This window comes from Rhinolophus ferrumequinum, chromosome 4 (assembly GCF_004115265.2).
Source record: "Rhinolophus ferrumequinum isolate MPI-CBG mRhiFer1 chromosome 4, mRhiFer1_v1.p, whole genome shotgun sequence".
Lineage (NCBI taxonomy): Eukaryota > Metazoa > Chordata > Mammalia > Chiroptera > Rhinolophidae > Rhinolophus > Rhinolophus ferrumequinum.
The window spans coordinates 73,897,288-73,910,740 of record NC_046287.1 but is presented as its reverse complement, the minus strand read 5'-3'; positions in this window follow the sequence as shown (position 1 = coordinate 73,910,740).

Below are 13,453 nucleotides of genomic sequence, written 5' to 3'. Positions count from 1 at the left end.
CACATAACAATGGAGTAGCTTTTTTAAAGCCAAGTTTGTACAAGTCTCAAAAAGATAGGAGGAACAAATTTTCATTAGAGGTCATAATTACCAACGAGTAAAATGACTTTGTGACAAATACTTAATCTTTAAGGTTTAGAAAGATTAAGTATTTGTCACAAAGTCATTTTACTAGTAAGCAGTATAGCCAGGATGTGAACTCAGATATATCTTACTCCAGATCTAGTGTTCTTAATCTTTATGTAGCATTTCTTAAAACCTCATTGATCATCTTTATTTGGATGATGTATTAATTCTTGAAACTCCTCATCATTTCCTTTATTCTCAAACAAGCTCTTCTCTCTTCCTTTAGTCTTTACCATTTTTAACCCTGAAAATATCTGATTCATTTTCCACATCTTTTGCCATGTGCCATATTTTGTTTTAAAATGTTTACCATCTCCTTCCATCCTTTAGTTCTTTTTTTCATATTCATATTTTTCCCACCAGCCTACAAACTTGTAATTTCTATATTTTCCCAAATCCTCCTTGTTTAGAATAACATAAACATCTGCCTGCAGTAAAAGCTGTAGGTGTACATCTTTGCAAAATTGAACAAAAGTTAAATCAGTTAAAAGACTGGATCTTATTAGTAGATAATCTTTAAGGTTTCTTCTAAATGTAATGATTATATGATAGAAAGTTTCTCATTATATTATTTGTTGATAATTTTAAACCTAAAAGTGAAATTACTAATTCACCTATTTTATCATTTAGAAAGTGAAAGCCCAGAGATCTTGAGTGAATTGCTCAAACTCACAGAATTAGATAAAGGATTTGGAAGATAACTAATTCATTTGCCTCTCTTTTGGGAGTTTGTTCAATTAATTTGTGCTGCGATAGGCTATCCTAGTTTTTCTATGAACTATGGGTAAAATATTATATTCATAATCATTATACAGACACACCACCAAAAATGTTTATTAAAGTAAATAAGAAGTTTAGAGCAATCAGACTGAAAATTATTTTACACCTAGTTTTAGAATATTTGATAAGCACACAGAAATTGAAATGCATTTGATTCACTGGGGAATAAATAAAAATGTAAGCCATTTTCTTATGATGTAAACACCAACTTTTGTGATACTAACACTTTCATGCATCAAATGTTAATATCCACATTTCTATTACAATATTATATTAGGATTAGGTTGGTCTATAAATAATAGAAAATCCAAAATAAGAGTGGCTTAAACACACAAAGTATTCTCTTATGCAAAAGCAATCAGGAAGCTTATCGTCCAAAGCTGAATAATAGGTTCCATGGAAGCAAAATCTTTTATTTATCCCCACCCCATCTCCCACCCATATCTTTAGCACGTGGCTCTCATCTGCAAGATTACTTCATGGCAAAAGATGGCTGCTGAAACCATAGCCATCAATCTGCTTTCCAGATAGTAAACAGAAAGACAAAGAAAACAGAATGTTTAACCTCTCCCTTACGTCAATACTTACGTAGCTTTCAGAAAAGTTTGACATAGTACTGCTGTCTATACATCATTTGCCAAAATTCAGACATAAGATCTACATCTACCTACAAGACTGACACACGTTTTTTATGTTAGATACATAAAAAAGAAAGGGACAATGATATTTGGGGGACAAATAACAATCTATCTAACATAAATACATTGGAGAATAAGGCCACATGAAATTGTATAATATAAGTGAACAAACATTCATATAACTTTTTCTAAATTATTATAATATATACAAAGCAAGCAGATCCTCTCTTTTCGGTATTACCTACTGAGCCAGTATCAATTATTATCAGAAGTTTCCTACAGTTTTTTTAACCTAATTACTATGATCTTTTATAAATCTCTACAGTATTTTTTTTTAATTTTTGAGACTAGACTTCCTTCGAAAAATGATTTACTTCTATTACTGTTCTATTCTAATATTTCTAATACTTCTAATACTTCAATTACTGTTCTATTCTACTACTTCTAATACTATTCTATTACTGTTTTATTAGAATCTCCTACATACAAGATCAGTTGATTGTGGGATAACAAGATTTATAATGGATTGTTGCTTAATCATTCCTTTTGAGCTAAAGCCAAATTAAATGTGAACACCTGGGTCATAAAGTTGGATGAAATGATTGACTGTGTCATATAAGACTGAGAATTTCAGTGTTAAAATTAGACTATGATATCATGGCTGTGTAAACATCAGCACAAGATATTTGGCAATTCTTTACATAATCTAGTCATTTATGCAACCATTTGGGATAAATTGGAAAAAAAAGCTTCCTTGGTCATCAGCTGAATGATAACCTCTTCCTTTATTTTACTCTGTTTAATAGTATATGAATATTCAACTCTTTCTGCCTTCATACATATCTTCTCAGTGCTTCAGTTATCAAATATATAAATTGAAAATTAAAATGTCTTAATATCTCTATTCCAATTAACAGGATAATTAACATACATTAAAAAGTTTTATACAGGCAAATTGTTTTCTCTTAAGTGGTAAATGTAAGTGGTCCATAATAAAAATTAAAAAAAAAATTAAGGAAAAAACTTTTGAACCAAAATAAACAGTTTAGTTTTAGGAGGAACATTAATCCTAAATCTTTTCTAAGTAACTTGGAACACTTAATTGTGAAAGCTCTAGACTGTCATATATATAAAATTAAGTGCTACTGGCACTAGCTACAAAACGTAATTCAAAAATTAATGTCATTTTTACTTCTGTAAACATTCCATAAAAAGAACTTTTGCAAAATATTAGAACACCTGCCACTACTGTGGGTGGGTGTTTAACTATTCTACTTTCAATTTCTCAAATACCAATTTAGGTAGACATAATTTATTTTTCATTAACTCTCCTAGTTAAAATAAGGAGAATTGCATGTCCCATGTTGAAATTTATAACATAATTTGAATAATAGATTTTAATTTTATTTAACAAACGCTTTAGCAAATATGGCAGATCAACTATTTCAAACGCTGCATGTTTACTGAATTTTAATTGTGAATCTGTAGGCTAGATGTAGAGTTAATGTTTAATGCAAAGGTGTTAACAGAGCAGCAGATTACAGAGTCACATCATGGCATCACCCTAACCAGATAAAGGGAGTAATAAAATTTCACTCAGTTCCTTAATAACACACACACACACACACACACACACACACACACACACACACAAATTCCTAAAATTGGCTAGTTAATTGTACAACACTGGTCCAGAGTAGGTTTCCCTCCCAGACCTTTTAATTCTCACTTGTGTAAATTTGTAGACTTTTATTTTTGTGATTGTTTTCTCCTATCTTATCTCTGCCCCATTGTCCCTTATTATTTTTCTTCTTAGCACTTGACATACCTGATACATGGATGTTAGCTCCTTCTCAACTAAAATGAAAAGCAGGGCTTTTGTCATTTTTGCCACTACTCTGTCTTTCTTTAGCCCCTGAACCATGCTTAGAACGTGCTAAGTCCTGGGTAACTATTTATTGAATGTGTGAATAATCAAATGATCACCTCAATCAATCACTGTCTCTTACTTTGAAATTGCTTTGGAAGGGGTTTCCTATCTCCGTTTTTGCCCTCTTCTCAGCTACTCTCCACACTGCTGCCTGAATGAACTTTTCAAAATCTGATCATGTTGCTCTTCTGCTTAAAGTCCTTCAAACTTCTCATTACTGATTAGACAAAGGACAAAATCGATATCATGGCTTATAAATTCCCTCAGGACTGTTCCTCTGCTTTGCTTGTCCTCTCTAGTTTAGCCCCCCACCGCATGCACTTCAATTACATTCACCATCTTTCCATCTCCCCCAAATACCTTACTTACATCATCCCAAACCATAGTCCCTTGAAAAGGCTCGTCTCTGGCCTCTAACCCTCCTTCCAGGGCCCTGAACTTGAGATTTCAATTCAAATACAATGTTCTCAAGAAGACTTTTTAGAATAGTCCCAGTCTATTTGGATTCCCCAGTACAGACCATCTAGCCCCTTAGTCATTTTTTCATTTACACTTATCACTTTAACTATATTTTTATAGCATTATTTGATGAAAATCAATTTTATCCACTGAGTTTTAAAGCTCAGTGGAGACAGAAATGGTCTCATTTGCACTGCGTGGTACAGATCAAGTGCCTAATAAATACGTAAAATATGTTTTCTAAATCATGGAATGAATGTCATACATGTGGGCATTCGGATTGTATTGCTCTCTCACAGAACCCTGACTGTTGTCTACATGCATGAAGAGGAGTCTTTATATTGGCTATGGGAAAAAAATTAAAATATTAATTCACAGGAATTTTACTTTGCCCCAATGAACCCTTACAGTGTGCTAAATTTGTTTAAGTTCACACAATATGAGCAATTTTTAGCACTGAAGGATGTCCTTAATGTAACAATAAAATAAAATTCATGACAGAACATCTAACACATCAATGGTATATAATTTCCACTGTTGAAAGATAATTTTGCATGAATGACAAGGAACATCAATCAGTTCTAGTAAATGGCATTATTTTTTTTTTTAGTCAAATAATTTATTTTCATTTTTTTTCAATTTTTAGGTGTAGGTAACTCTTTAGCAATAATGTTGAAATTTCCCCTTAATTATTGATATGTAATTGATCCCCATGATACCTCATGATATGCATTAACAAGCAAAGTTCATTATTTTATTTTCAAGAGTGTGTCTTCAAGGAATGATCCATCTCCTTTTTCCAGCTACTTTATTCAAAGTCAGAGTTTGAATCACGCCTCCCACAGGAGCCTTATACTGAGACCCCACAGCATGTTCCTCAGGACCATCGCTATATTTATTTATTTTTAAATTATTTCAAGTATTAGAGAGAAACATTATGAAATGTGGTGATTACATGAATATATTCATGTCAAAACTCATCATATCGTACATTTATTTGCACTTGTTGATATTTATGGCATGTCATCAATAAAGCCGATTTTAAAACATAAAAAAATAACTTTGGGTGCAAATGATACCAACATGTTCGCAAACAGGGACGCCATATATGTTCTAACAGCTGGAAATTGTTCGTGGGGAGACTTGGAGGCAAGAGGAAGTGCATCTGCAGCGCCCTCTGCTGAGTGGGTTTTGGGTCAGGAGCAGGGCTGGGAGGTGTCCTGTGCATTGCGTGTGGTAGGACCGCACCATATGCAGGTAGCACCAGGCATGTCCTGGACATCTTAGACTTGTATGTTGAATTGCAGTTGGCAGTTAAACTCTCACCTTCTAACAAAACAGAACACTGTGAAAGCAGGAAATATCACATAAAAATCCCTATCTGACTCTTATTTTGATAAATTGGACCCGTCTTCTGAAATGGCAATCATCAGCAGGAGTTTTATGTCTGCTGCCCTTTGGGCCTGTGCTCTTCAGCTGGTTCCGCCAGCGCTACCCTCTTCATCAACCTGCTCCCTATAGGCAGTGAAATTCGCAAGCCCTGTCTGCATGACTAAACTCTACACTCTCAAAGCCCCTTCTCCCCTCTGCACATATCTGTATACTATTTCAACTGCCTGACCTGTGCTCTTCATTTTTACTTGTCAAATCCCATCTGTTTTTAAGATCCAACTCAAATATCACTGTATTTGTCATCTTACCGCAATCATAGATTTACAGACTCACTTCATGTAGTGTACATCGTTACAAGACTCACTTCATCTTCTGCTTTAATTATTTTAGCATTTTAATACCACTTTTGATTTTTTTTTAATGAGATCCTCCTTCTTTCTTTGGAAATAAATATAACCAATTTTCACCTAAATGGAATGGCTGAAGACAAGTGACTGAGGAAATGATCATGTATGTTCCTTTGGAACGTAATTCCACTGCCCACTTTTTAAGCATTTTACATATCCAACTTCCACATTGTCCATTTCAGAAAGACATCTTGGCATTTGAGTCTATTGTTTCCCAAATAACAACAAATCCACAGGTTTATCTTAGTGTTTTCTTTGACTACACAGCGTACTTATCACCTTCCATTTGAGCTAAACAAGAAAAAAAAAATGTTTTCCTTCTCGATTGCTTTGTTATCTGTGCAATGGTTGATCACGCATTTTATTCAATAAAGAAAGTGACTGTGATGAATTTCCCCAAACTTGTATTTATTGTGACATAAAATGTTATTTCTGGCTAACCTTCTGAGAACATGGCACCACGGTAAAGGATGAGCATTCGAAGTGTTAGAAATTTAATTCCAGATATACAAGCGACAAGCTCCAAGTTGTTCCAGCTTCTGCTAATACAAAATGACACATTCGGGGGAAAAAAAAAAACAACAAAAAACAAAAAATACATTCATTTCCTTTCTGGAGCATTTCCAAGTTGTCTGAGCAGTTGAAATTTCCTATTACATAAAATGACCACTAATGCTTTTCAATGGTTGTCCTTGTTGCACAATCCATTAGGCTTGAAAAGATAACATCACTCACCACACTGTCCTCACACAATGCTCAAACTGTCTGTATTAAAATGAAAAGAAAAAAAATGTCCACAAAAGCAACATGGGGAAAGATGATGCAACAACTTAGTTACAATGGATTATAAAACGCTACGCAAGTTACAAGTGTAACGGTACGAGGGAAAAATGGATGTCAAGCTATACACTATCAGTGCAAATTTTCCTAGGATCAGCTTCACTTTTATTAACCATCTAATGAGTAAATACCGGGGGTGTCAAAAAATGTATACACATTTTAAGATATGTCATCTATTACTTTTCAAAGTTGAATTGACTTATGGTAGCAATATATAGTAGGATGTCCACGCAAAATATGACGTTGATTTAATCAAGTTAATGTTAGCATCGCCACGCAACAGGCAGGACAGCCAAAGAAAATGCCAGAGGCAAGATTGTCTTGTGAGGAGCACAAGGGCATTTTTAAGTGGTATTTAAAACTCGAGAATATTCTCCTGACTTAACATCCCTATCGGGGACCTTAAAGGATGTGGTGTATTGTTGAAAACTGGCTACACTGGTGGTACTTAGGGAAGAATTTGAAATGGCATGTGCAGTGATACAAGTGGACACTTTGGTCAATATTGCTCAATCAGTAATTCGCTGTAATCAGAAGTGTCTGGACGCTGATGGTAACCACTTTGAGCACCTCTTGTAATTGCAGAAGTCAAACATGACTTGTATTCATCTTCTGTTATTGGTATATTTGAGTATTACAATTTTAATACAGCTTTTTCTTTCTTAAAATGTGTATATATTTTTTGACACCCTCTGTATAGTGTACTGTGGTATCTATAGATGTTTATAACATCCTTACTCTTTCTGGTAAAATAATTTATCAACTATACCCAAAACCATTCAACAGAACAATCCCTTCAATATATATTATATTACTTCTTTTCATGTATTTAGGTCTGAAATTGGTATTTTCAGTTTAGTATCACTTTTTAATACATTCTTTAACCCTTACTGTTATATCTTAGGACTTGTTGGCCAAGTAGAGTGATTTTCCTGACAGCAAGATATGGCCATGTGGGAAGTTTGAATCTGGTTCTTGGTCAGCAGGAAGGTATCAATAGTGGGAAGATACAATGGCTCTTTAGTTTAACCCACATCTTTTTAAAATTATATTTCCCCTATATGCCAGACACTACTCTAGTCATTAAGTTTGGTTCTAATAAGAATGGCTATGTGAAAATAGTGGTATAAGTGACTATTGGGCTTTTAAGAGTAGATTATTTGCTAAATCTAGATGATGTAAGAATTCTATATTTTAGCAGTGCTTGACATCCAGAATTTCTGTCTCTAGATCCTAGCTCCCTCTATATTAAGCTAAGATCCAAGTAAAGGTAAGGTGAAATTCTAAAGTAATTTCTTAACTAGACAGCCTACAGAAAAAGAATACAAAGAATGGGTCTAAGCCATTTGTGTATTGGTATTGGTGGTCCAATGTACATGGGCATCTAGCTAAGGGATGAGTGGGGCTGAAATTCAGAGCCTACTTTGCTTTCCAAGCCATCTAGACTGGCATAAGGTTACATATCCCCAGAGCATACAGCACCTTTACTAAACAGCATATTACACAGTCTCCACACCAAGTCACTCACCACTTGCACAGGACACAGCCCACCCAGAAGGCGTTTTAATTTTTGGTTTGCACAGATTTCCTCCATAGGTTAGCAGTCTTGTGTTTGTTAGTCTGGAGTCAGCATGCTGAAGATGCTTAACCACTGGAGACTGAGACTCAGAACAGAGTCACTGAATCAGGGAAATGAGAACGTGAGGTTCCACTTGAAGAATGGTGTAGAACTCCAGAAGCTTTCATTGGGACCATCAGGCACAGGTGAGGGTTGAAATACGTGATTTAAAGCACCCCAAAGACACCCAGTAGTCGTCGTGAGGGTTACTGCAATGTCCTCAATATTAAACTGCTTAAGTGCTTCCTGCCATCGCTCAGAATTGGTCTGGGATCTGGGACAAGATAGAGCCTGTGTGTGGAGAGAGTAAACACCTAGATGAGGAAGGATTTAAGAGGGCTGGGAGGCTAAGGAGGGTACTGAAGGCTCTGCCTCTCTTTAGGGATGCCTCAGACTTACTTCCGCAACTGTGGAAGGGCAGATCAGTCCGCGCTCCGCGATGGCTATACACTCTGCATCCCAGAGCCCAGAGCTGTGTGTGAATGAAGGGAAGGAGAAAGCACGATAGTGGGCTCAGTTCTGATTTATCACTGTACAGTTTGACTGCAAGCCCTTTCACAAATCTTTGCGCCCACTAACAAGTCCATGTTCGAGCCCAACCCGCCACATACAATACTTTCCGTTTCATTCATTTTGGGCTATACACGTCATAGCTTACGTACTCATATGAGACAGCTGAAAAAGGAAATCTGAGGCTTTGTATCAAACATTTCTTTTTTTCCTGTATGTGTACTGCTAAAAGGCTGCAGTCATGGGTTCACACAACTGCCCCTTTGCCTGGCTGAAATCACAGCCAGTGACTGGATCCTCCTGAGCCCATTCCCAAAGCACAAGAAAACTAGGTAACACGGAGCACGGACAGGGGTTCCCCACTTGTTGAAAGCTCACTGTATGCCACCTCACTTTTATGAAAGACCTAATTAGTTCTTGTTTTTGCTAACTGAAAGAAATGCAAAGAGGATTTGCACTTTTACAACAAAAAAAAATAGACAAAAAGCAAAAATAGCATTCGGCATTTGTTTTGCAGCAGCCATAATGGAGGCAGCACGTACCCCAAGCCAGGAGAGTGGCCCTGCCAAGCTCCTCCCCGGGAACTACACTCAGCATCTCAGCATCAAGCCACCAGATCTTTGACCTGTGTCCATGAGCATATCTGTGCTGTATCTCGATTTATTTTGTGTTTCCATTAGCGAGATGTGCCTTAAGGTATTATTAGAAAATAACGTGTTATTTTAGGTTTTATGTGTTCTTTGGTGTGATTTAGTAGGTTTTCTTTTGAGCCTCGGAGTGCTCAGAGTTTTTTTCTATATAAATTAATGGTAATTGGATCTTCACTTTATGTCATTTTTGGCTTATGGAAGGTTTTGCAGGAATATTCTACTTTCTGATAGCAGGGAAAACCTGTATATCAAAGCAAGCACATCACCGTGCCTGGGAAACAAATTCCAGCATGCATCCTGGTAGGTGATTATGCTGGTATATAAGGGATAATACCTTTCTTTTTTTTAAATTTCATTCAGCAAAAATATATGAACCCCTACTATGTGTATGAAGCACAACCTCCATATTCATTGAAATCATAAAATTTAACCTTCTAATAACCCACAGTTTCCACGAGTGACACTGCCATTACATTAGTCTTCTCCGGTCGCTCCCTCACAGAAAAAAACAATCCACTGACAGAATGCTCTGATTCCTACCAGCTAAAAATCACCCCCCTGTACAGTGCCATACGTGGATCAAAATCATTCTTCAAGGAGTTTTACAATATAATCACCAGCATTTCCTCAAGGTAGACATTTAACCTCTGTGTGCTTTAAATGCTCTGTTTGGGAAATAGTAAAATGATGCTTGGTGTGGAGCAGACTGAACTGGAGTAAGGGTGTTTCACAGGTTGGAAATTCTATTATTTTTATTCTAAGGTGGAAATTCTAAAGCAGACTCACAGCTTCCCTCTATGTCCCAAGCACAGCTGTAAAAGGTTTTTTTTTTTTTTTATATGTGGAAACAGTTGCTGAGTGGAGTCTCTGGGGAAGAGCTGTGGTTTGCTTTTCAGCCAAGAAATAGCAATATCAAGATGTGCCCACAAGGCATTAGATCTTGACGTGAGCATGTTATGGCTCCCAGGGGCTTCCTTTACTTGATGACGGCTCAGTGTGAAGTTTTCTCCAGAGACCCCCGCCCCACCACCCCAGAGGTCTGAGAACATGCCAGGGTCAGCATCTAACCTATGGGCTGGATGTTTACTAGAAAGGGCCTGAAGCTATGTGCTTTGGAGTGAGGCATTCAGCTCAGGTAATCTTTCAAGAGCGGATGTATCACTTTGAAACACAGAGAGGCTAGCATCCCTGCATTAAAGTGACGCTGAGGTTTTAAGTCTGGTGAGCCACTTCTCCGATTCACAACTCGGAACTCTCTCTGGAACACACTCCAGGAGTTCCGTTTGCTAAGTATGGCCAATGCCTCACTTCTGCCCTTGATCATCCAAAAGTGTAAACTGTATTACAGATACAAATCTATTAATAATCCCAAACTCAGAACACAGAAAAAACTAGCATAATCTTTGATAATTATGTAACATTTAAAGGATGATATAGCATTTATCTTTTTCTCCTAAAATTGATGTCTCATTACTAATATCACCTGCTCTTTAGCTCTCTGAACATCTGCAGTGACAAATTTTATGTCATTGACACTTCAAATAATAAAAAAATATTATTTATTCCTAAAACATACTGAACTAGGAATGAACCCACAAATAAGCAGATTTTAAACATTCTAGACAGTTTTCCTTAGTAATAGCAAATGCATTTTATAATTTCATATAAAATCATATATATATATATATACACACACACATATGTATGTATATATTCATGTACAATTGGAAATTTAATGTGTTGCTATTCATTCTATGTTGTGATACTCTATTTTTTTTAAATGGTACTTGTACCTTACTTACTTGATTTCATAATCAACTCATAGATTGAGGCCAACCATTTGATTAAAATTATTATAGACAGTAGAGTGATTTGCAGAATGCTACTGGATGCTGAAAAGTCTCTCTAGTGAATAGTATTTCTCAGAAGCTGTGCTAAGGCCATTAGCAAAAGACATTGCTCTAGGAAACTACTGTTTAAAATGCATACCTTTAACCTGAGGCCTTCTCTATTCTCTGATCCTGTCTATGCTATCTATGTACTCTGTGTAGATATTGCTAATGGATCATTTCTAATCAATCGTGATAGTCATTCTCCTTGAGTCTAGATAAGACTTCAGATCTCTTCTTAACAATGCACTCCAGGTAATGGTTACTGGTTTACTGCAATTGATAGTAAAAATAATACCTATTAGCCATCTGATCCCCAGCTCTTTTTTTTTATTTTAGTTGTTCAGGCATCTTTGAATTTGACACTTCTAGATAGATAAGGAACTTTGAAGATGGGATAAGAAGAAGGATGACAAAGCGAAGAGCTAGGTGATTAGGAACAGTCCAAGGGGCACCACCTAGCTGATGAGGTCGTGGGGTACAGTGGTTAGATTGCTATAAAAAACTGCATAATTTTGCCCCAAACTTTACCATCCCATATTCTGAGATTTCTGCTCCCCATACTCTAATCATATATCATCATTTTATGTAGAAGTCTAGCTTGACAAATGAGCTGACAGATATGATCATGTGTGCTCCATAAGGATACCAGATGTTTCTTCTGCTATCTGTTTCATTCCAGGCCTGCTTTCCTTCTTGATATCCCTCTGAACTTGACTCTTCTACTCATCAGTAAGTTTCCTTCAGGCTATCCTTTTCTTTGGAACAGCTATCCTTGTTCATACTTCATCTTGAGTAACAGTCAAGGTCTGACTTTTATATGTAGAAATTGATGTACATTTTATTTCACTATTCCAAGGCCTGAGGACCTACTAATTACTCTATAAATGTTAATTATCTTCCTATTAACCAATTACATCTGCATAAAAATTTAAAGAGGTTTAATACTAGGAATATATAATATGATGAAGTATTTATAAATGTCTATTTATGTTTTTTATAGTTTTAAGTTTATTTTGACTCTTGTCTTGGAGACTGGTACTATATCATTTCCTTGTTTCTTTTTTTTTTTTTTTAGGTAAAATTTCTATATAGTAAAATGCAAAGAACTTAAGCATACAATTCAATAAATGTTGAAAAATTATACAACCAAGTAATTAAATCCTTAAACAAGACTTAGGCATTCTGAAATCCCCAGAAACATTCTTTATGTCCCTTTCTTGCCCCTCCAAAAAATTACTGTTCTGATTTTTATCCTTAAAGATTAGTTTTGCTTAAAAAAGAAAAACTTTGTATAAGAAGCATAAAATGCAACGTAATAAGTTTAGTCTAGCTTCATTTTCTGAAAGTTTTTGAAATTGACTCTTGTTTTTATACATATCGGTGACTCTTTCTTTTTTATTGCCGAATAATATTAATTTATCCATTCTCCTACTGATGGATATTTGGTTTGTTAATTTTGGGCCATTGTAAGTAAAATTTTTATGAAAATGTTTGTGCAGATTTTTGGGAACATATGTTTTCATTTCTCTTGTGTAAATACATAGTTGTGAAATTATTGTGCCATAAGATAGATATATAATTAATTGTATAAGACATTGTTGAATAGTTTTCCAAAATGTACCATTTCACATTCCCACCAGCAACACAGGAAAGTTTAAATCCTATACATTGTTGCTAAAATTTGGTATTGTCCATCTTCGCACTATTCTCTAGTCGGCTTGTCAACTACTTATCAGTATTAGTCTTTCAGATCATGGGTTTCCATAGTGAGTGCTGCATGGAAATCTAATTCACTATATTGAAACTCAACATTCACAGTGTAATACACTCACAAATAACTAATGAAAGAGACAGAAGTGGTAGTAGAAATGTTGAAATAGCTTGTACATCCCAATTTAGAAATACTTGCGTACCTCCAGAATACAGGGTAAAGCAGTATTACCTGGGTAGAAAGTTATTTATGCTAATACACAACACTTTTAAGGGTCCATGACAGACTTTTATACAGAGACAGAAGGATCTAACCCATGACTCACATTTAAGATCTTGGATATACTGTATTCTCTGATATGGAATTTACTAATCATTTCCTCATTAAGATCAAAGTAAGTAAGAGTACTGAGTTTAAAAATAAAAAAAAAAAAAAACATATGTGAGCTCTCTGCCTTTCTACAATTAGATTTAACTTCACTTAACTCATAAATATTTTGC